The sequence below is a fragment of the Hemitrygon akajei genome, chromosome 6, assembly GCF_048418815.1.
Source record: "Hemitrygon akajei chromosome 6, sHemAka1.3, whole genome shotgun sequence".
NCBI lineage: Eukaryota > Metazoa > Chordata > Chondrichthyes > Myliobatiformes > Dasyatidae > Hemitrygon > Hemitrygon akajei.
The window spans coordinates 39802004-39826635 of NC_133129.1; the positions used below are offsets into that span (position 1 = coordinate 39802004).

The 24632-nt window shown below is 42.9% G+C and overlaps 1 long non-coding RNA gene across 1 annotated transcript in view; it reads left to right on the plus strand.

Annotated features, from left to right (window-relative positions):
- The window catches only part of LOC140728704 (uncharacterized), a 78484-nt gene extending 59116 nt beyond the window's left edge, over positions 1 to 19368 (plus strand). Inside the window, exons 3-4 of the long non-coding RNA XR_012099157.1 lie at positions 17182 to 17356; positions 19327 to 19368. This is a non-coding gene — a long non-coding RNA (uncharacterized lncRNA). The remainder of the gene's footprint in view (positions 1 to 17181; positions 17357 to 19326) is intronic.
- Positions 19369 to 24632: the final 5264 nt, after the last annotated feature.

Sequence of the window (24632 nt, forward strand, 5' to 3'; positions counted from 1 at the left end):
ATCCTTCTAACCTGTTCTATCCATGGACCTGTCCAAAAGTATTTTGAAATTTGGTAATTTAACTTCCTCTAACACATTCTATATATGAACCACACACTGTGTATAAAATATCTCCCCTTTCACCTTAAACCTATACCCTCTAGTTCTTGATTCCCTGACTCTGGGAGTAAGTTCAGAGTTCAGAGTAAATTTATTAACGAAGTACTCATATATCACTATATACAACCCTGAGATTCATCTTCTTGCGGCTATACTCAATAAATCCAATAACCATAATACAATCAATGATAGATTGCACCAACAGGGCAGACAACCAATGTGCAAAAGTCAACATACTATGCAAATATAAAAGAAAGAAAAAAAATAATAGTATTAATGATAACAAATAAATAAGCAATAAATATCAAGAACAGGAAGAGTCCGTGAAAATGAGCCCATAGGTTGAGAGAACAGTTCAGGGCAAGTTCATGTGAAGTTGAGTGAAATTATTGGCTCCTGTACCTTCTTCCTGATGGCAGCAGTGAGAAGAAGCCATGAAGAAAGCATACTATCTTTTCCACTCCTGGGAATTATGGGTTCTAAATATCTTTATCAAGTGTTATTGAACTACAAGATTGTATGTGTATGAGAAAGAGTGAGACATCGCCTACTCATTTGGCAACCCAATCTTAAGCCTGGTCCTGCCTAAAATTGGGTTAGTGGTGGTCCCAGTGGAATGGAGACCCTGATTGTCAAATCCAATGTCATGGACTTTCAGCAAAACACAAAGTGCTGGAGGAACTCAGCAGGTAAAGTAGCATCTTTGGAAGGAAATCTACAGTCAACGTTTTGGGTCACAATCCTTCATCTGGACTTGTGTCTATTCTAAGGCAGGAGTATAGTAGTCCTAATTAGTTTCATCTGGACTCAGTCCAGATGAAGGGTCTTGACCTGAAGGGTTGTTTGTCCATTTCCCATCATAGATGCTGCCTTACCTGCTGAGTTCCCCTGGTGCTTCGTGTGTTGCTCCAGATTCCAACATCTGCAGTCTTTTGTGTCTCCATCATTGATTTTCAGTCTCACTGAGCTAGAATAAGTGCGCACAGAGGAGAGAGTTCTTTCTTACATTCAAAATGCACTCAGTAGTAGCCGTACCTCCGTCTAGTCTAAGGCAGGACTGCAAAGGTGTTAGCTAATTTCAATTTTAAGGCTCCTTTAATTGTTCTTTGGCAAGCCACATGCACTAAACATGTGTTTTCCTGTATCTCACTGGCTTGTAATCACTGGGAAACATCAATTAGCTGCCACGGGGGGGGGGATAGGAATGTTAGTGGAGTTTGGTGGGGGAGGGAGAGGAGGAGAGATACAATTAGATCCACAGCTGTCTTGAAGATTTGCTAGTCGTTTTGAGGTGCTCCTGGAAGTTTAAAATGCCAAGGACAAGTACTGAAAGTGTATCAAAAGGCTGAGAGAGGACAAGGCAGAGGGGGTAAGCTGGTGCTTGGTGAGCAGTTCTGAATATAAAAGCAGAGAGCTCCTCAGCAGGTACAGCAACAGAAAAAAAGCAGTGTTAATGTTTCAAGTCAACGACTAATAATCAGAACTACAAGTTTAGATAATTCACTCAGGGCCACTTTATTAGGTACCCCCGGTGACTAATAAAGTAGTCGTTGAGTGTAAGTTTGTGGTCCCCTACTGCTTCTTCAGCCCTTACTTTTTCATCTATCACCTCCCAGCTTCTCACTTCAATTCTCCCCACCCCAACACCACTCGCCTCCATCCCCAACTTGGTTTCACCTATCACCTTGCTCTCCTTCCCCTCCCCCCACCTTACTCTGGCTTCCTCCCCATTCCTTTCCAGTCCAGATGAAGATGCTCAGCCTGAAACGTCAGCTGTTTATTCCCCTCCATAGACGCTGCCTGACCAGCTGAGTTCCTCCAGTATTTTGTGTCTTTTCCCTGTTGAAAGTTCCTTCAACAGCTAGCATCTTCCTATCCCATTCACAGAAACTGAATGATTCTCCTCTCTCCTCTTACCTACCCTGAGGAAACTAAATGGATTCTAGGATGAACTGTTTGGTTACTTCATTAGGAGTTTGAGGAGATCTGGTGTATCAGCAAGGATTTGAGAATGTCTATGGATGTATGGTGGAGAGCTTTCTGACAGGTTGCATCACTACCTGGTGTGGAGCTTTCAAAGTTCAGGATCCAGAGAAGCTGCAGGGGATTGTAGGCTTAATCAGCTCCATCATAGGCACAACCCTCCTTAGCAGCTAGAACATCTTCAGAAGATAATGCCTTTTGTTGGTCCACAGCACAACAGCAGTCTTTTTAACTACTCAGCCAGCCATTCAGCTCAATAGGTGGTGACACTGTTGGGATTTGAGTACTGAGAAGTGCAAGGATTTAGGAAAGGGAAGCAGAGGATCTCTGAGGAAGGAAGTCCTGAAGTTCAGCAGAACTGGAGTCAGCCTTTTGGACTACTGGGGTTTGTTTAGGGGAGTAAATCTTGTGGGGGTAGGATAAATAGAAAATTGGGAGATTAGGAGCTCATCTTCAATGAATTTGCTTACTCTCCACTAACTGTTCCCATGTGTTTACCTTCATCCTATGTACCATGGAATCCATAGTCAATCATCTTAGAAACAGCTCACTATGCTGATGCTGGCCATCAAACTACCCATCACTCACTAACACTCAGACCTTAGTGCCTAACCATTGCATTTGCTTGCCACCGTCAGCGTAGGAGGTGAAATATTAAATGCAAATGCTGCAAGTTGGCAATAAGAAAAGGGCAACCTGAAATGTATCTAAAAGAGAAAATGAGACTAATATGTGTGTGCCTGGCGCAGTGTGCTGATACCATCGCTGATTCTGTGGTCCAGAATCCTGTGAGAGATGGAGAGCAGGCTCTGTGCCAAATTCCTCATGGCCTGCTATCCCACACCCTTCTATTTTTAGTGAAGCATCCATTTCCTCTACAAGCCTCATTAAGAGGCTGGTTTTAATGAGCACATATTTAAATATACACCCAGCATTAGTCATTTGGGCTTACCCTCTTCTGATTAAACTCCCTGATCATTTCTTTGCTCACAGGGTTCTCATTGGACTTCAGGATGGGCAATACTATGATATTAATACAGAAAGCAAATTGTTGCACTGTTACTTGGATATACCTGTGGATCAGTGCCCAATGAAAGTGAAAGTGACATTTATATACAAGGTCACATGAGTAGAACCACAATGAAGATAGAATCAAAACCATAATACATAAATAGAAGGGAATTAAGAAGAATTAAGTAGGGGGGAAGAGAGGAAATGTTTATTGGCCAGGGAGGAGAGTAAAATCGCAAGAGGAAATGGGGTTGAAGAACAAAATAAAAGAAGTCCTGGTGAAACCAAACTCAGCAACAAGATGGAAAAAAGTGTAATTGCAGAAAATAAGTACAATAACTAAAGGAATAAGGAAGGTCTATTTGCAAGAGGATTTGTGCTACAACGCCATAGGTACTTATGTCCTGATGTGAGATACTCTCATCTGTGCAAATTGTCATGGGTTGTTTTAAGTCAGTTCGAGTTGGCGCTGGATGAAGCTCCACAGCAGGATAGATAGGATATCTTGACAATGGATCTTTCCGAAGGGGAAGGTAGTGCTTCAACAGAGTTTCTAATTCAGCGTGTGTGAAATTCTCCAAGTCACAAGGGAGGCATGCTGGCCTGCATGGCAGATTTAAAGATATCTGCTGGGGACAGACAGCAGACATTTAGAAACCTGTCGGAATTTCACTGGCTCTTCTTCAAGTAATCTAGTTCCCTTGGCAAACCCTAAAGGTTAATTTCCACTGTTATTAGTCCCTTTTACCATAATTTCCTGTAGGTCTTTTCATTTCTGGCATAAGATGTAAAATATTTTAAAAATGGGGCCATTAAAACAGCAGAAGAGAGCTGTTCTGTAGCATATGCACATCTTGTGGGACTGACTTTTGTCTTGCAATTGTGTTGGCGTTGCAGGAGATCCTCACTGTGCAGAGTGCAGTTGTTTAAGAATCTTGCCATGATTAGCTATAGTGTCATCAATCAGTTGTACCCTAAGCTCTGGAATTCCTACCGTGAACCCTACTTCCCTTCTTTAGCATCCTCCTGAAAACTACTGATTTGATTACGCTTTTGATCATCTTCCTTAATATCTTCTGCAATAGCTGATGTCTGCTGGATTTAACTGGATGGTCCAAGTGGCCTCTGTGGGAGTATGGAAATCAGTTCACAAGAGACTGCAGATGCTGAAATCTGGAGCAACAAACAATCGGCCGGGAATCTCAATGGGTCGAGCCGCATCTACGAGGGAGGGGAGGGAACTGACGTCATTTCAGGTCAAAATCTTACATCAGGGTGTGCTGATGCAGGGCTTTCCCCCAAAATGTCAACAAGTTCTTTCCTGCCCCCAATACTGCATGACCTACTGAGATCGTCCAACAGATTGCTGTTTAATATAGAAATTAAGTTCTGTTTGTTAAATCCCAGCAATGTGCTTCAAGTCATTTCCCCATGGAAACGGAAATACAGGTTGTTGTTTTAGTTGTGCTCCTTTTTTTTTTAAATTGAATTTTTTATTTCAAGATACAGCGTGGAACAGGTCCCACTGAGCTACGCTGCCCAGCAGCCCACCAATTTAACCCTAACCTAATCACAGGGCAGTTTACAATGACCAATTAACCGACTAACTGGTATGTCTTTGGGCTGTGGGAGAAAACTGGGCCACCCAGAGGAAGGAACATACAAACTTTCATATATTGGGTGTTGGAATTGAATTCCGAACTCCGAAGCCCTGATTCACAATAGCATCACACTACACTTTCCAACATGCTTCCTTGGTTCCCAGATGAATATTTTCTAATGCTAATGTGGTGCCAAAGTTTCTTAGTCATTGGTCCAGTTCAAGATGTTCAGAGTTTGTTGCAGGATTTAGATTTAGATTTTCTCATGTCTGAGGAACTGTGAATGGAACTGAACAGTGTCCAGTCATCCACAGACTGTCAGATCGCTGATCCCATGGTAGAGGAAGGTGCCTATGAATAATCAAACAGAACATTCTGGAAACATTCAGCACATCAGGCAGTATCTGTGGATATAGGAACCAAGTTAATTCATCAGGCTGAAGTGTCTTTGTTAAAACTGGGGGAAATGGGAATGAAGGAAGGAGAGTAAAAGAGATACTGTCCGAGAGATCAGCAGAATTTCTTCAGGGTTGGCACTCCTGGAAGAGAAGGGGCAATAAATTCTATAGTAAATGAAAATAAAAAGGTTGCAGATACAGAGAAACTGAAATATAATCAGAAAATTTTGGAAGCGCTCATCAGATCTGCTTTGTGTGTGCAGAAAAATGGAGTTAACATTTAGGATAAAAACCCTTCATTAAAACTCAGTATTATATTTTTATTGACCAAATCCATGAGCGTGTTCAATAATGAAAATTGAGCCCAAGTTTTTGTTAGAGTGAACAGATTTTTTGAAGTTCCACGATCACAATGTTGAATGACATATTTGCACCACACTCGGAACATCATGGTCTGGTATGTCAATCCCCATAAACAGGAGTTATGAGAGAGCACTTGAGTTAGAAAGAGCACTGTATGAGAAGGATTTGGGCATTCTGGTAGACTCATCACTATCAACATCCAGACAATGCACAGAAGTGATTAGGAAAGCTAATAGAATGTTGGGCTATAAGATGCACTCAGTGGAATTCAAGTCAAGAGACATCTTCCTTAAGCTGTAAAATGCACTTGTGAGGCCGCACCTTGAATACTGTACAGTTCTGGTCTCCATATTTTGTGAGGGATGTGAAGGCACAGGAGAGAGCCCAGAGAAGGGAGACTAGACTCATCCTAGTCTACAGGGTATGAGCTATGAAAGAAGATTGAAAGAATTAAATATTTTTAGCTCAAGTAGACGTAGAATGAGAGGAGACATGATAGAAGTGATCAAAATCATTAAGGGTATAAGGAAGGTGGATGTAAGCTGCTACTTCAAAATTAATCCATTATCAAGGACACAGGACCATTGCTGGTTAAAGGGAGATCTTAAACTAATATCAGGAAGCATTTCTTTACACAGAGAGTAGTGGACACATGGAGCAAACTATCTAGTATGTATTTGAGGGTAGTACCTTAGTGATTCTAATTCTGATTCTAAACTTGATAGTTATCTCAACACACTGTGTGAATTGGAATTTTGTAAGCTTTGTTGGGCCGAATGGCCTGTTGTTGTCAAAAGCTTTCTAAACTTCTAATCACTACCACAGTATAGAAACACTATGACCACTTTGAGCACTTTAGTCAGCTGATGGTGTAGTGTCATCTGCACTGGACTTCGATGCGACTAGGCCCACTGTTGAATTTGGCCGGCTCTTTGAACACTTTCCATCCACGCTGGGTTTAGTGTCGAGCCAGTAACTCAGCCTCGTGAACAATAAAACAGACAAATGCTGAAGAAACAGCAAGGCTGCTGCCCGATGTGCTGCAAGGAACGGAAAGTGACAACAACTCTGACCACTTTGCACTACAATAAACCATTTTAAAGTTTATCTGTTTACAGTATTGAGATACAGCATGGAACAGGTCTTTATGGCCCTTCGAATCGTGCTGCCCAGCAACCCACGTTTTAACCCTATCTTCATCACAGGACAATTTACAATGACCAGTTAACTTACTAACCGATACATCTTTGGACTGTGCAAGGAAAGCAGAGCACCCAGAAGAAACACATGTGGTCATGGGGAGAATGTACAAATTCCTTACAGACAGTGGGAGGAATATTTGTTATAACTGTGTTCTTTCTTGTATAATTTTGGATAATATATGTATAATTAATGTTTCTCTTGTGAATTTTGTCACGTTGTATATCTGATGCTATGTCCCTGTGTGTGATGCTGCTGCAAGTAAGTTTTTCTTTGGGTTTAAGAGAGATGGTTTTAAACTTGCCCGGGTCTTTTATGATGTCAATCCGTTGAGTCGGGGGAGTTGGTTCCCCGTTGTTAGTTCAAAGCCGTTTTCCGTGGTACCAGCCACCAGTCCCAGGCAATGGAACTGAATGCACATGGCTTCCTTCAAATGGCTTCCCGCTATTATGGGATCGCTAGCGTTTCTTCTGGTGCATCTGAGGGGCTGTTCCTACAGCCCCTCTTTTATCCTGACTCGCAGGGTCATAGATGTCAATCAGGTTGGGGATGATGCAATCTCTCTCTCAACCAGCCCCCTTTGCCCGAGGGTGTGCATGTAGCATAGTCCCCAATCCACAAACATTGTCTCCAGGAGGCAATGGCCATGTCTCGTAGTTTTACATCGCCAGGGAACGAGGCATTTTGCACGTCTCTCTCTCATTTCCTGGGTCCCCTGACCCAACCCAATAGTGATCTTGTGATTCTCACAAAGGAGGGGGCTGCAGGCATAATACCCCCCTTCTTCAACGCGTTTTTACCAGCGGTTAAAACGAAGTAGTACAGAGTCTTACAGGATTGTGGAATCTACCACAATACAAAAGCTTTTCCTCTTCACTACAGAGTAATACAGTTATACATCCAATTCAGCATCCAAACAGTTAACGATTACAGTGTCACTTCCTTTACTAGCTTAACATCTTGTACCTTACTAAAGTCTTATAGCATCAGACTTCAACTTAATAACCACCTATTTTTTTTTCAGCAAACAAAACTAAAGAGTTGTGATCTTAAGCTTACGTGTATACTACCAAAGGTCATGCAAATACCAATCGTTATGTTGCTTTCAAACTTAACAGGCAGGCTTCCATGGGGGTTGTCTTTTATTATTCACAGGCGTTGTCGAAATCCCTTAAAACCGGTTTCTGCTATTTTAAAATGGCATCCCCCATTAACCCTCGCCTCTTTTCCGGTTATTTCCCACATGGGGAGCTCGGGTAGTTTGGCGAGGTAAACTCCCGCCCGCCTCTTTCATAGGGGTTATTTTATCAACACCGTGTCCCAAACTTAGACCATTTCCACCCAATTCTTTAATTTTACACAGGTGGCTAGCCCACTCGTCAGGACCCTTCAGGCTATTGGTTTTTAATTCGAACTCTTTGTTCAAGCAGCATTTCAAATTCTGCCTCTTCAGACCACATTCTGGAATAACAATAGGGTGGGGGGCCCCGGCATCTCCCGGCTTAATCTGTAGATAGATAGATAGATAGATAGATAGATAGATAGATAGATAGATAGATACTTTATTCATCCCCATGGGGAAATTCAACTTTTTTTTTCCAATGTCCCATACACTTGTTGTAGCAAAACTAATTACATACAATACTTAACTCAGTAAAAAAATATGATATGCATCTAAATCACTATCTCAAAAAGCATTAATAATAGCTTTTAAAAAGTTCTTAAGTCCTGGCGGTTGAATTGTAAAGCCTAATGGCATTGGGGAGTATTGACCTCTTCATCCTGTCTGAGGAGCATTGCATCGATAGTAACCTGTCGCTGAAACTGCTTCTCTGTCTCTGGATGGTGCTATGTAGAGGATGTTCAGAGTTTTCCATAATTGACCGTAGCCTACTCAGTGCCCTTCGCTCAGCTACCGATGTTAAACTCTCCAGTACTTTGCCCACGACAGAGCCCGCCTTCCTTACCAGCTTATTAAGACGTGAGGCGTCCCTCTTCTTAATGCTTCCTCCCCAACACGCCACCACAAAGAAGAGGGCGCTCTCCACAACTGACCTATAGAACATCTTCAGCATCTCACTACAGACATTGAATGACGCCAACCTTCTAAGGAAGTACAGTCGACTCTGTGCCTTCCTGCACAAGGCATCTGTGTTGGCAGTCCAGTCTAGCTTCTCGTCTAACTGTACTCCCAGATACTTGTAGGTCTTAACCTGCTCCACACATTCTCCATTAATGATCACTGTAAGCGATCTGCAGGGTTTAAAATTTCTTCATTCGATTTGGGAACTGCAGATTTCCCGTTTCCTTCAATAATAATATTTATCTCCCCATTTTTGAGCTCCGCATTAACTTTCAACACACCTTTGAGCACAAACACCTGGGAACTCTCACTTCCCACTATTACCAAGGTTAACCCTTTCTTCACTGATCCCAGTCTATCTGACCCACAAGGACGGCCGTCTCGTTCAGCTGAATCAAATACCTCAGACTTTTCCTGAGCTCCGTTACTAGGTTCAGTACCACGTGCATCCCCATCTTGGACACACTCAAACAGGACATTGGCCTCTTCCAGGCTTTCAATACCCGTACCCTTTTCAAATTCTAAGCTCCCCTGATCCTCCCAGTTACTCTCTGGGCAACTCCTTTCCGGAGTAAACTCAACCCCACGGGCTGAAACAACCTCATCTGCCAACCCAGCAGACTTCTTCAAGGCAAGGGCACCCTTTTCATCTAGGACTGCCCTCATTTCATTATCGGGAACACCTTTAGAATTTTCAACTTCGTCAAACAGTTCTGCCAAACCAGACAGATCATCCTTGTCCAACTCTGGACCTCTTAACCGCTCTAATGGTTCCTCATCTTTATTTTCTGCCTCTAGAACCTTTTTCCTCGCTAAGGGAAGATCTACCTCCTCTCCCTTACCCTCTTTCACTTTACTACTCTTCGTTTTTCCACCCTCTAAGCCCTCGTGGTACAGGGTCGGTAAAAACATCTCGGCCAAATCGAAACTGGCCAGATTTAAACTGCTCTCATTCTCAGCTGCCTCTCTCGACAGGCTGCGAGTGACCACGCATGCGGGATAGCTCTTGGAATCTAGGGGTGGAGCCTCAACACTCACAGGCTGTTTTGTCAGCGTCATGGCTGCCCAAACCTTACCACCGGCTAAATCGTTCCCAAGAAGGACGTCCACGTCAGTTCTCGGGAATTCTGATCGCACCCCTATTTCAACTGGTCCAGACGCCAGCTCACAATCCATAATAACCTTATGTAAGGGCACCATTTCTGTCCCTTTACTTATTCCTTTCACAGCTACCATTCTCGTCTTGCGATGAAACTCTAATACCTTACGGCTGATCAACGACAGCTCAGCCCCCGTGTCTCTCCAGATCCGTACGGGAACTGGTGTGTCCCCCTTCCTCACAGACACGGTTCCGTGTGACAAACAAGTCTCAGACCCTTCTTGTACTCTGTCTACCCAGGGCTCTCTTGTCGATTTACTGATTACCACAGCACATCCGATGTGGACTGCTGCTTTCCCTTTTCCTGTCTCTTTCCTCGGAGCAAAGCACCGAGATGCAATATGCCCGCTCTTCCCACAATTAAAACAGGTCAAGCCTGGAAATCTCTGTCCGTCTGGCCTTTCCCCCTCAACCTTACCACTAGCTCCCGGCGGGACCTCTGCCTCAGCCGGCAGACTTTCTCGATCGTTCCCACGGTCTCTCGGGGAACTTTTATTTGAGGAAAACTTTGTCTTGTGGGTTAGGGCATATTCATCTGCGAATCTAGCAAATTCTGAGATGGACTTATTCGGCTTCTCATTCAAATACATCTGGATCTCCTCCGAAACACAACCTTTAAATTCCTCAATCAGAATTAACTCCCTGAGATGCCCATAATCCTCATCCACTATTTCTGCGGTGCACCAACAGTCCAAGAGCACCCCCTTCTCATAGGCAAACTCGGTATACGTCTGATTCCACCCCTTCCTTAAATTTCTGAACTTTTGTCTATACGCTTTAGGTATTAGCTCATAACCCCGGAGAATGGCCGCCTTTACTTTGTCATAACTCTCCTCCTCTTCCTCCTCCATGGACAATGCCGTATATGCCCGCTGTGCCTTCCCTGTTAACACACTTTGCAACAACGCCACCCACTGTTCTCTGGGCCACTTCTGATTCACTGCCACCTTTTCAAAAAGCAAGAAATAACTATCAACATCCGTCTCCTCGAACAGAGGTACTAACCTCAACGCCCGACTAACATTAAACCGCTCCTCTCGGTCTGACCCCTGACCTCGTTGCTCTTGCTTTAACTTCTCCATCTCCAAGTCATGTTTCCTCTGTTTCTCTGCCTCCCTCTCCTTCTCGGCCCTTTCCTTCTCCTTCTCAACTCTTTCCTTCTCCTTCTCAGCTGCTTCCAGCTGTTTTAACTGAAGTTCATGCTCTCTTTGCTTCTCAGCTCTGTCCTGCTCCCTTTTCACCTCTAACGCCTTTAGCTGGAGCTCATGCTCCCGTTTCACCTCTAACTCCTTTAGCTGGAGCGCATGCTCCCTTTATTTGTTGGCCCTTTCTTTCTCCTTCTCAGCTGCTTCCAGCTGCTTTAACTTAATTGCATGTTCCAACCTTAATTTCTCCAACTCTAACTGAGCCATCCCACTAGCTGGTACCTTTTCAGGGATATTTTCCAATACCTCAGCTGCAAACACATTCTTCTCAATGTAATACTGAGTTATGGCCCTTCGCACCTCCCGCATTTTCATTGACAACATCACCTCTGCAAGGTTTAACCCCTTCGCCACATTTATCAAGTCTGATTTGGTGGCCGCCTCTAGTGCCTCCAGAGTCGGGTTTTCTATAAATTCATCCATGTCCATCTTTGCTGGTTTCCCATCTGGCTACCTGCGTAACCAGATCCAAGTTTGGACTTACAAGCCCGATTCACTGGCTCCCCAATTTGGTATCAAATCCCGGATGAGCCCCCAATTTGTTATGTACCCCGTAACTGGGTCACTTACCAGCAAAGATAGAGCGGTCCATTGAAGTCTGATGGTACTATTTTTAAAAGTCTTTATTAATAAAGGGGCACAAAAATAAGATTAATACAAACATTCAGATAATATACATCGTCAATACTCAATCTAAAAGTGAGGGTATAATAATAATAATCAATAAGAAATAGCTCTATCGTTGTCTAGGGGATACTGTATTGTCCGATGGAAAAATAAAAGTCACTGTCATTCAAGCTGTAGCTCTTTGGGTTTAAGAGAGATGGTTTTAAACTTGCCCGGGTCTTTTAAGATGTCAATCCGTTGAGTCGGGGGAGTTGGTTCCCCGTTGTTAGTTCAAAGCCGTTTTCCATGGTACCAGCCACCAGTCCCAGGCAATGGAACTGAACGCACGTGGCTTCCTTCAAATGGCTTCCCGCTATTACGGGATCGCTAGCGTTTCTTCTGGTGTGTCTGAGGGGCTGTTCCTACAGACCCTCTTTTATCCTGACTCGCAGGGTCGTAGATGTTAATCAGGTTGGGGATGATGCAATCTCTCTCTCAACCAGTCCCCTTTGCCCGAGGGCATGCACGTAGTATAGTCCCCAATCCACAAACATTGTCTCCAGGAGACAATGGCCATGTCTCGTAGTTTTACATCGCCGGGGAACGAGGCATTTTGCACGTCTCTCTCTCATTTCCTGGGTCCCCTGACCCAACCCAATAGTGATCTTGTGATTCTCACAAAGGAGGGGGCTGCAGGCATAACACATGGCACTGTACTCCTCTGCGTACTTGCGCATGTAACAATAAACTTGATTTTCTGACATCCTGATAAGTGTAAGGGTTCATTTAAACTGTGTATCTCCTACAGTTAAAATGTTGGTAGTTAACAAAAAAAATATTTTAAGTCCATTACCAACCTTATGCCTCAAAGGCAATTTTTAAACAAGCTTTACATGTGAATTTCTCCAAGAGAAATAAATGTCTACTATTGTGCCAAAGTATATATTATTGGAATTTCTGAATCACAGAGCCATTGCTATTTTGTTTACCAGGACAATCCAATCAAAACCTTAAATAAAGAAATCAGAATGATCGTAGGAAGGCAACAATATTGGTCGAAACACAAAATCAATACTGTTAAAATTTAGAGTCAAAAAGTACTACAGCACAGAAATAGGTCCTTCCGCTCATCCATGCTGAGCTATCTTCTGCACCTGTACCATAGCTCTTCATACCCCTCCCACCCATGTATCTATCCAAATTTCTCTTAAATGTTGAATTGAACTCACATCCACTGATTCTGCTGGCAGCTCATTCGACACTCTCACCACCACCTGAGTGAAGAAGTTTCCCTTCATGTTCCCCTTAAACATTTCACCTTTCAACCTTAACTCATGATCTCTAGTTCGAGTCTCAACCAATGTCAATGGAAATCCATACCCCTAATAAATTTGTATGCCTCTATCAAATCTCCTCTTATTCCTCTACACTCTAGGGAATATTGAATATTCACAACCAATCTTTTGCCTCAAAAGGTAGTTTATTTTTAAACAAGCTTTACAAGTGAATTTCTCAAATAGAAGTATATGTCTTTTATTTATTATTTTCTTTTTTACTCTGTTTATTAGTAATATAGTACTGAACTACACCAAGAGAGTGATCTGTTTAAGCTTTACATTGCATGGGATGTCTAAGACCAGTACCCGTCAGTTAAATATCTTATTTTTGTGCCTGATGGGACATCTATAAAAGTGCAAGATTTCATTAAAGTATATCAATATAACTTGGCTCAGGAATTGTTGCAGTTGTACATTCGTACTTCAAGTGCAGAGGAAAATAATCAGCTATGTCTCCAGTCAGTTGTTGTGAATAAGCTAAGAACAGCAGACATTTATTTCATGGGAATATTTTGGTGAATGAATAAGGCTCTGAGTGGGGCTGTGCTGGTAAAACATTCCTGCTTTGAATCCCTTCATTAACCTCCTTGGAGGCTTGCTGGCATCTAAAGTATGTGATGAAAATGACCCCCAGTAAAGTATAAGTTTGATTACACTCCTTTGTTTCACTGAAGGCATTTGGCTCTAAACTCATTGCAAAGCCACAAGCTTCATCACCCTTCATATTGTGTATTGGCATTGGCTTGCTGGCAGAGATGTGTGTGTGTGTGTGTGTGTGTGTGTGTGTGTGTGTGTATGTGTGTGTGTGTGTGTGTGTGTGTGTGTGTGTGTGTGTGTGTGTGTGTGTGTGTGTGTGTGTGTGTGTGTGTGTGTGTATGAGAGAGAGCACCAGTCACCAGTGAACCGGCTTCAGTACTGCTCTCCCCTGCAATCTACCCAGTTGGAGCTCACTCATACACAGATCCTGACCACAGACAGAACCGTCCCCATTCTAGACTGTAAAAATGGCCCTGCAAGTGAAATACTGAGCGGTGATGTCTCATTGTCTTCTTTCTCTTCTGAATTAGAAGTTTGGAGTATTTGGCATTGGAAGGAGCAAGAGTTGGATTGTCATAGAGAACAGAAGAAACATGTGCTTGTGAGTCAGAGATTGTGGGATAAAACATCAAAAGGACAAAACATGAATGTAATTTACGTAGTTCCTTTGCCTTCAATGCCTTCCAATTTGCCAGGAGATGGTATTCCTTTTACTATGTGGGCCTGCACTTTCTCCTCTATGAGGGGTAACGTGCAAACATTCTCACTTGTCTCCAGTTCTCTTTTACTGACTCCAGTTCATGTGCAACCTTCAACAGGAAAGTATGAGACATAGCAATGAGTGTCCTGCAATGTATTTTAACAAAGTGATATCCAAAGTTGACTAGTAGCTATGAGCTGTATGAGTGAGGCTTGTGACTGCTACGTGTGTGAAGGTGTAGAGATTATGATCTTCATTATATTATTGGCCAGAAGGGCTATTTTGCTGAAATGGAAAGATGCTTCTGCTCCAACTTTGATACAATGGTTTTCTCAGGTGATGCTATGTCTTAGTTTGGAGAAAATCAGAAGTTGAACTTTTGATCCTGGATTTGATTTTGAGAAAAGGTTGGGTTCATTCGCCTGCTACTATCATCTGATTTGAGTTAATTAACATGGTTTCCTTCCGATTTTTCTTTAAGTAGATTTGAGTTGGCGGATTGATTTTTTTTCTTGGAAGCTTGTATGATGTTTAGCTCCGGGGTCGTGCTCCCAATGAGGTTTTTTTTTTTTTTGTTTTTTTTTCAGTTAGTAGAGGTTTTTTTTAGTTAGAAGGGGTTCTTTTGTTTTTTCCTCTTTTTTCTTTCAAAAAATATTCTTAACACTTTATTTTTTCTTATTATTGTTGATATATTGCTTAGCCTTGTTAATCAGTTATTTGCTAATTTAATTCTTTATTGTACATAATGACATATTGACTTAATGTATCTTTTTTTTGCTAATCTTCAATAATAATTAATAAAAGAAGATTTAAAATGAAAATGAGATTATGATCTTTGGGGTTGAGAGCTCATTGTTAGAGCTTGCCAGCAGATGAGTGATGAGGGTGGAACAAGTTAAGCCTGGATAAGGTTTATCAGCACAATTGAAAGGAAATGTGAATAAACCTTAATAACATGCCAATGCTTCCTACACAATATCCAGAATCCAGAATCTATACCCTCGACATTGACCTCTGCCGTATCCAGTATCCAGTGCCTTCCAAATATAGAAGATGGGGTGTTATGGGGTATTAAAACATTAATGAGGCTGTATTTGGAATATTATGGTCAGTTTTGGACACCAAGCTATTGGAAAGATGCCATTACACTGAAAGGAGTGCAAAAGTGATTTATAAAGTAGTTGTCAGGACTTGAGGGACTGAGTTATGGAGATAGGTTGACTAGGTTGAGCCTTTAATCATTGGACCAGAGGTGAATGGGAGGTGATATTATAGAGATGTATAAAATCATGAGGTGTATAGATATGGTGAACATGCATAGTTTTTATCCCTGGGTTAGTAGCCCCTCTAGCCGTAGAAGATAAAACAAGATTTAACTTTGTCTGCGATTGCACCAAATGCTTTCGGACTTTATCAGAGCATAGTATCCTGCCTCCAACATGGTGTCTCAATAGCTAACCACACCATTCACTAATGACTCCTGGTACTGCAGTAACTGTGTGCTTACCTCTCCTTTAAGAGATTCAGCCAATGAATGAACAGAGAGTACTGGATGCAAGCAGCAATTATTTTAAACAACAAGTCCCAGAAATATAGAGCCAGATCTTGCTTGATTGTCTTCTCCCTGGGCCACCCAATGTGACCCCGTGTATTCTCTTCCACTGGCAAACCAGCTCCTAGTTCATCAGCAATATACAGTGTAGTGCTGGGCTCTTGCCTGTGAACATGGCTGGCTGCAGTGTCAAGAATGGTGTAAATAATGGTGTGACCTCCCAGCTCGCCGGCTGATTCAATTTACAAGACAAGTCAGGAAAGTAATCAAATACTCTTTCCTTCTCTGAATGAGTTTGCTCTTGAGAAACTCAACACCATCTAGGAAAGAGCATGCTGTTTGCTTGGCACCCAATACCCTTCAACACCATTTGTACAGCATGTATCGTGTAGAAAATGTACTGCAGGTAACTGGCCATGTGGCCAAAGCCATGACCTTTCCCACCATGAAGGCCAAAGGTTCATTGGAGCACCACCACTTGCAGTTCCCCTCCAAGTTGTGCACCATCTTGATGTAGAAACAAGTCACTGTTACTTCTATTTCACTCATTCTAAGTCATGGAACTTCCTAGTCATCGATACTTTGGGAACAACATCAAAAGCGAGGAGAACTTCACCAGCGTGATTGCAATGGTTCATTAAGGTAGTTCACTGAGGCTTTCTCAAGACCAATGAGAGATGGGACATAGAACATAGAACAGTACAGTATATTACAGGCTGTTCGGCCCACAACATTTTGCCAACATTTTATCTTTGCCCTCCGTAGGTCAGGGTTGGCCATGGATGTTTGTCCTAGCTATCTACGTGATACGCAAGCCAGGGCAGTACAACATGGAGAGGAAGCTGCCCATGCAGCTGATGAATCCAAAGGAACAGCAGATACTAATACAGATTGGCACCAGTGGCATCACAGGATATGCCAGGCAGCATTAAACTTAACATAGGACTGTCCTAGGGACTCCAGTTCTGGATTGTTTCTACGGTTTACTACCAAAGACTTCGTCATGAGTGGGTATAGCCACAAGGCAACAGAGGTTTGAGATCAGAGTTTTCCTTCTCCTAGATGAGCTGCCAACCATGGCTGATGAGCCCCATCTGCCTGGTTTTTATGGCACCAGTAACCCATCCTGTCAGTAGAAACTGTTCTGCCGGGCTTAGTAGCTACACCAGATGTGAAGGCCAGGACCTGGACTTAGCTGACAGAGACTATTTGAGTCACACGCCATTGGGAGCATTTAATAGGTAGTGAGAGCTTATCCATACTACTTCCTCCAGCTATGACAACCTAAAGGAACTACTGATGTTTTAACCTACTGCAAAATCAATCTACCCTTTTGTTCCTACACAGCCCTTCATTTCACTGTGAAAGAACTGATTGTGGACTCAGAAAGGGTAAGACATGGAACATGCACCAGTCAACATAAAGGGATCAAGTAGAAAGACTGAGCAACTTCAAGTTCCTGGGTGGCAAGATCTCTGATGATCTAACCTGGTCCCAACATATCGATGCAGATACCGAGAAGGTAACTGACCACAGCTGTATTTCATTAGGGGTTTAAGGAGATTTTGTATGTCATCAAGGTCACTTGCAAATTTCTACTGATGTACTGTGGAGAGCATTCCAACTGGCTGCATCACCATCTGATATAGGGGGGTGGGGTGGCTACTGCACTGGATCGAAAAAAGCTGCAGAAAGTTATGAACTCTGTGGCCTCCCTAGCATCCAAGACATTTTCAAGGAGCGATGCCTCATCCGTCATTACCCCACCACCCAGGACATGCCCACTTCTCATTGTTACCGTCAGGAAGGAGGTCCAGAAGCCTAAGGGCACACACTCAGCAATTCAAGAACAGCTTCTTCCCCTCAGCTATCCAATTCCTAAATGGATATTGAACCCATGAACACAACCTCACTTCTTTAATAAATATTATTTCTGTTTCTGAACTATTTTTAATCTGAAATTACTCACTCCACTTCTGATCCCTGTATGAGGATTGGTTCGTGTTTCCACTCCTTACCCTTCCTGAAGTTCACAATCAGCTCTTTCGTCTTACTGACATTGAGTGCAAGGTTGTTGCTATGATACCACTCAACTAGCTGGTATATCTTACTCCTGTACACCCTCTCATCTCCATCTGAGATTCTACCAACAATGGTTGAATCATCAGCAAACTTATAGATGGTATTTGAGCTATGCCTGGCCACACAGTCATGGGTAGAGAGGGAGTAGAGCAGTGGGCTAAGCACAACACCCCTGAGGTGTGTCAGTGTTGATTGCCAGCAAGGAGGAAATAATATCACTGATCCGCACAGGTTGTGGTCTGCTGGTTAGAAAGCTGAGGTCCAATTGCAGAGGAAGATACAGGTGCTCTAGCTTATGAATCAGGCTTGTGGGAACGATGGTGTTGAACATTGGGCTATACTCAATGAATAACATCCTGACATAGGTGTTTGTATTGTCCAGGTGGTCTAAGGCTGTGTGAAGAGCCATTGAGATTAAACCTACCATAGACCTATTGCGGCGATAGACAAATTGCAGTGGGTCGAGGTCCTTGCTAAGGGAGGAGTTCATTCCACTCATGACCAACCTCTCAAAGCATTTCATCACCGTAGATGTGAGCACTACTGGGTGATAGTCATTAAGGCAGCTCACACCACCCTTAGGCACTGGTACAATTATAGTCTTTTTGAAGAAGGTGGGAACTTCTCACCATAGCAGTGAGAGGTTGAAAATGTCCTTGAACTCTCCCGCCAGTTGTTGGCACAAGTTTTCAGAGCCTTACCAGGTACTCCATCCGGGCCTGTTGCCTTGCAAGTGTTCATGCTCTTTAAAGACAACCTAACGTTAGCCCCCAAGGCAGAGTTCACAAGGTCACCAGGTGCAGCAGGGATCTTCACAGCTGTAATATTCTCCCTGTCAAAGTGGGCATAGAAGGCGTTGAGCTGATCTGGTAGTGAAGCATTGCTGCCAGTCATGCTATTGGGTTTCACTTTGTAAGAAGTAATGACCTGCAAACCCTACCAGAGTTGACATGCATCTGCTGTCATCTCTGACCTCGCTCAGAATTGTTTATTCTCTCTTGAAATGGCCCACAGCTAGTCCTACCTGGTTTTCTTATACAGAAGTAGCCCTCTGCAAGTCTACCTGGTTTTCTTGTACAAAGAATCCATGGAATATTTTGCCACCTAGTCAAGTCATTGGGTATATTTAAGGTGGACGCTGATAGGTTCTTGATTAATCAGGGCATCAAAGGTTACCCTAAACCTGTGCTCTCCAACTTTCCCTACCCTAGGAAAAAGACTGTCACCAAGCACCTTAACAATGACCCTTCCATTCTCTTGTAATCCAAGGAATAAAGACCTCGCCTGGCCATAAAGCAAATGCAATTTAGCCAATGAGACCTTCCTTGCTCCCTGTCCTGTCTCCGCCTATCCTGCCAATTAGGTTTTGAAGTTTCTGCAGTATTAACCCTCATGTGTCTTTCCTTTCAGCCTCAGCACTGCACTAAAATGTCAACCTAGATTAGGCCTTCAAACTGGTTATCTTCTTACCACCTGTGAAAGGTAAAATGCGAAATAAATCAAACAATTAAGTGTTCCATGTTTTGTCATTATATTTCCTTACAACATGGAAGAAGGCCACTTAGCTCATCAAGTCTACGCTGGCTTCCTAAGAGACGGGCATTTTAAGCTGGAGCTGGTGAAACACACTGACGACTTGCTGTCAACTACCAACTATTAATCACACTTTTTCTGGGAAATGGTCACTGCAATGAATAGTTCGTAACTCCTCTTTCAGAGTGGAGGTTTTGAATCACCTGTACAACCAGACATTTTTGCAGTGTGACCTGAAGTCTGGAAGGTGCAGAATGGTTGTGTTCTGGCATGTATGAGCCGATCGAGGTGATGGGGTCTGGGCCTGAGAGCTGGGAACAAGCTGGCCATTGCTGGAGCAGACTGGGAGATGACTTGAAGTGGAAGGACTAAGGCAAATTGCGCCCAGACAAGGCAGAGTCGAGGTGGCGGGGTGGCAATCCGAGAGTGAGCAACATGCCTAGTTCGGCCTATTTTAGTGCCGACCACATTGGAATGGGTGCGATCGAGGCGGGGGGTCCTGAGAGCGAATCAAAGGGGCAGGACCCAGATCCAAGAGCGAGGAATGACCCACTGTTTGGTCGATTTAAGCGATAGGCCAGATTGAAAGGCTCAGGGTGTCAGGGCCAGAGGCAAGGGTCAGGCTCGTGTTCAGCTTGCTGCTCACAAGGTTTACTTGTGTCTCCACTGAACTGAGGTTATGGCCTGTAACTAAAGGGCGCGTGGATCGGCTGTGACTGGCTTCGTGGCTGTGGACTCACTTTACTGAACTTCAGTTCTGAATGTTATTTGCTTACCTTCACTGTTTACACAATTCAGTTTGTTTTTGCACATTGTGTGTTTGATGGTCTACTTTTTTAATGGGTTCTATTGGGTTTCTTTGTTTGGTGGTTGCCTGTAGGGAGATGAATTTCAAGGCTGTATATAGCAGTCATACTTTGATAATAAATGTACACTGAACTTTGATTTATGTGCAATGATAAAAACCTAAAAAATAGATCTCACCAATCCCATTCCCCCAATAATTTCCTTTCAACCTGTTCTCTCACACATCCATCAACTCCTTCTAATCTCCCATTGGCCAATTATATCAGGGGCAATTTACAATTAACCTGTCTACTAGCACATCTTTGGGAAATGACTAGAAAACAGATTGGCCGGGAAACCCATCTGGTTTCAGGGTTTTTGACAAAGTCAATGTAATTTATTTTCAAGGTATGTATATTGAGATTCATTTTCTTGAAAACATTTGCAGTAAAATAAAGAAACACAATAGAATTTATTTAAAAAGCTGTACATAAATAAAGGTGGATGAACAATCAATGCACAAATAAACAATAAACTGAGAGCATGAGTTGGAGAACACCAAGTTTCTTGGTGTTCACTTGACGGAGAATCTCGCCTGGTCCCTCAACACCAGCTCCATAGCAAAGGAAGCCCAGCAGCATCTCTACTTTCTGCGAAGGCTGAGGAAAGTCCATCTCCCACCCCCATCCTCATCACATTCTACTGGGGTTGTATTGAGAGCATCCTGAGCAGCTGCATCACTGCCTGGTTCGGAAATTGCACCATCTCGGATCGCAAGACCCTGCAGCGGATAGTGAGGTCAGCTCAGAAGATCATCAGGGTCTCTCTTCCCGCCATCACGGACATTTACACCACACGCTGCATCCGCAAAGCAAACAGCATTATGAAGGACCCCATGCACCCCTCATATAATCTCTTCTCCCTCCTGCCGTCTGGGAAAAGATTCCAAAGCATTCGGGCTCTCACGACCAGACTATGTAACAGTTTCTTCCCCCAAGCAATCAGACTCCTCAATACCTGAAGCCTGGACTGACACTTTGCCCTATTGTCCTGTTTATTATTTATTGTAATGCCTGCACTGTTCTTGTGCACTTTATGCAGTCCTGTGTAGGTCCGTAGTCTAGTGTAGCTTTCTCTGTGTTGTTTTTATTTACGTAGTTCAGTCTAGTTTTTGTACTGTGTCATGTAACACCATGGTCCTGAAAAACGTTGTCTCATTTTTACTATGCACTGTACCAGCAGTTATGGTCGAAATGACTATAGCAATGACTTCGCTTGACTTGACTTGAAAGTGAGTCCGTAGGTTGTAGAATCAGCTCAGTGCAGTGGTGAATGAAGTTATCCACGCTGGTTCAGGAGCCTGATGGTTTTAGGCTAATAACTGTTCCTGAACCTGGTGGTGCAGAACCGAAGGCTCCTATATTTTCTCCCTGATGGCAGAAGCGAGACAGTACCTCATACCTGCATTAAATCAGTGTCCCTGGTTTACCTGCTGTACCACAGTGCTATCCATGAACACACAGCATGCCTGAACTTTGGGTAAAGTTTCAGCAGTTTGTGAATCATACGCCCTTCATTAGACTGATCTGTATGATTATAGGCATCGTCTCCACGAGTTCCGACTAACCGTCTGGCAGAGCAGGCTTGCAAACAAGAAGTGGCACAGCTGTGCCTCAACTGGAAACACAAGTATGAGGGCTGGATTGACACGAAGTAAGCCAGCATAGAAGCAGCTACATACTCAGTGCTCTTTGTTATTTCTTCAGCAGGCGTTACCTCAAGCACCTCTGGAGCAGAACCAACCTTACACAAGTCAAGGCATGTTGGCAACTTGACATGATTGTGGAATGGCCAGGGTTTCAGATCTCAGATTAATAATTAATTTTTTTGAAAACTTTTTTTCTCTTGTTGATACTTGAGATCTGACACCCAAACCCATCATGCATCGTACGAGTCCTTTGATGTGCCTGGAGATTAACGATGTTCTTCGCTGTTTCCAGCACACACATTAACTGTGGAGTGATGTATTTCATCTCTTAACTACACAAAGGCTTAGCATACAACAAATGACCCCCCCCCCCCCCCCACCCCCGTGTTACTTTCCCTGCTGCAGCTAACAATAAAGGTTATTCACACATTGGGTTATCCATCTGATCTTTGATTTCCAAAAGGCCCTGCAACTCCCAAACAAAGAAACACAATAGAATTTATTTATATGTTTTTGTACATAGCTGTAATTTAAACGAACTGCATCCAGTGGAATGATGAGGTGTGGCCCTGTCATCAGCCTGCTATAACATCGTGACAGCCCATTGTCAATTGTAGGGACATTTAATTAACATATCAAGGGCAAAGTCATGTATATGTCACCTTGAGATTCATTTAGAGGAAAATAAAGAAATACAATAGAATTTATGAAGAACTACAAGAATTACACAGAACCAAATGACAAACAATGTGCTGAAGAAGACAAATTGTGCAAATAAAAAGAATAAATAAAGAATGCTGAGAACATAAATTGTAGAGTCATATCGAGAATTAGGACATGAGCAGTGCGCAGCTTGTCCAAACCCAATCTGCAAAACCTCAAATGGTTTGGGGTTTATGAGGTCAACTGGCGTCGCAGCAGAGCCCTGAATTGTTGCTGGACAAAATCAGCTGCTGCTTAACAAGGCGGAAGCAGTACTGAAGAAACCTGTCATCACTGCAAGTCTGAGAGGCTTCGCAGAGAAACTGAGTACAAGCTTGAAGAGGTGCTTGTGCCTGGTGTTACATTTTGGGAAGACAGATCAGGGTAGGACATACACAGTGAAGAGTAGGACCCTGGGAAGTGTTGTAGGACAGAGGGGCTAAGGAACTTAAGTATGTGGCATCACAGGTAGATAGTTAGCATCTCAGATCCTATAGAGGGCAAGTGAATCATTTTCAGTCCCAAGGCATGATTAAGAAGGGAAAGGAGTACTTGAATGTAGCCAATAGCATACAATGAATGCTCATCAACGCACAGTTTCTCTCACCACCATGACAGCTCTGCCAGATTTGACATCTTGGTCTTCAAACTTTTGTTTCTCATATGCTCTGAACAGCACCTTCTGTTTTTATTTATATCTGGCTGTTAAGTTTGAAGCTTATGAGGGGCTCCAAGAAAAATGGCAGTATATGTAATATAATCTTCCACATGGTTCTGAAGATGTGGGGAGAGGATGAATAAAATGAAGGGCCATAAGAAGCATCTAACCAGTAGAAGCTTCTCCATCTAAAGAATGTTTATACAACCGTGTTCATCCAGAGAACATATAATCTCGGCATCCAGGAGGAATAGTATCAACATGTCCAGGTGATTCTTCAAGTCTCTCACCGTCCTGACTTGGAAATACATTGTCAGCCCTTTGTTACCTCTTGGTATAGTCCTGGAATCCCTTCCTATGGGAGTACCTTCACGGGAAGACCTGCAGTGTTTCAAGAAGGGAGAACTTTATGGTCTTCTCAAGGGCCGTTAGGGATGGGCAATAAATACTGCCTTTCCCAGCTAAGCTCAGATTCTGAAAGATGAATTTATTAATCAATAGGCAACTGAATGACGATCACAGTCCACCCTTTATCCACTACCATCAATATTTGGGAATTTTAAATGATCAGAAATGCAATTGAACCTAACAAAATGCACTTCAGCAATTCGACAAGGCTTCTTCAAAGGTGCTTCCCAAATCCGATGAGCTCTTCTGCATAGGATTCAAATTCTCCCTCCAATCACACTGTGATCTCACTCAGAAATATATTGATGTTCATTTGTCATTGTTGGTTTAAAACCTTAGAGCATGTTACCTAACAGCACTGCTGTGGACTTCATTCATTTAATTCAAAGTCTAACCACCACTTTCTTAAATGCACTTAGATCTCAGCAATTTATACTGGTCTTACCAACAAATCACTTAAGAGCAGACATATGAAAGAAGTCTTGTGATGGGGTATAAATAGCAAGTGGACTGAATGACCTTGTTTCTTTGCTACAATTTCCTTGAAATTGTTATGGAATAAATGTGTAGGCTCTGCTGTCACCTTGCAATGTTTTCTTTCTCATTTTGCCCAATGAAGTATGTTAAGAGGGAACGTCAGCAATGAACCTGCTTCCAACCAGTTAGTGTTCAATACTAGTGACCCATTACTGCAATGTTAGTTCCCGCTTTCCATTAGTTGCTGATTAAGCTCAAAGTTAGTTACAAATGGGAGGATCCTTTGAAGTCCAGACACAAAACTCAACGTAAAATGTTATCAAAGTACAAATAAATAATATCTAAAGCACATTTTCACAAGGTGGAGTTCCAACAAAGAATCTCACTTTTTTCTTACATGCAACCACTCTGTTCTCAAAGGAGTTAACAGGAAAAGGATTAGGT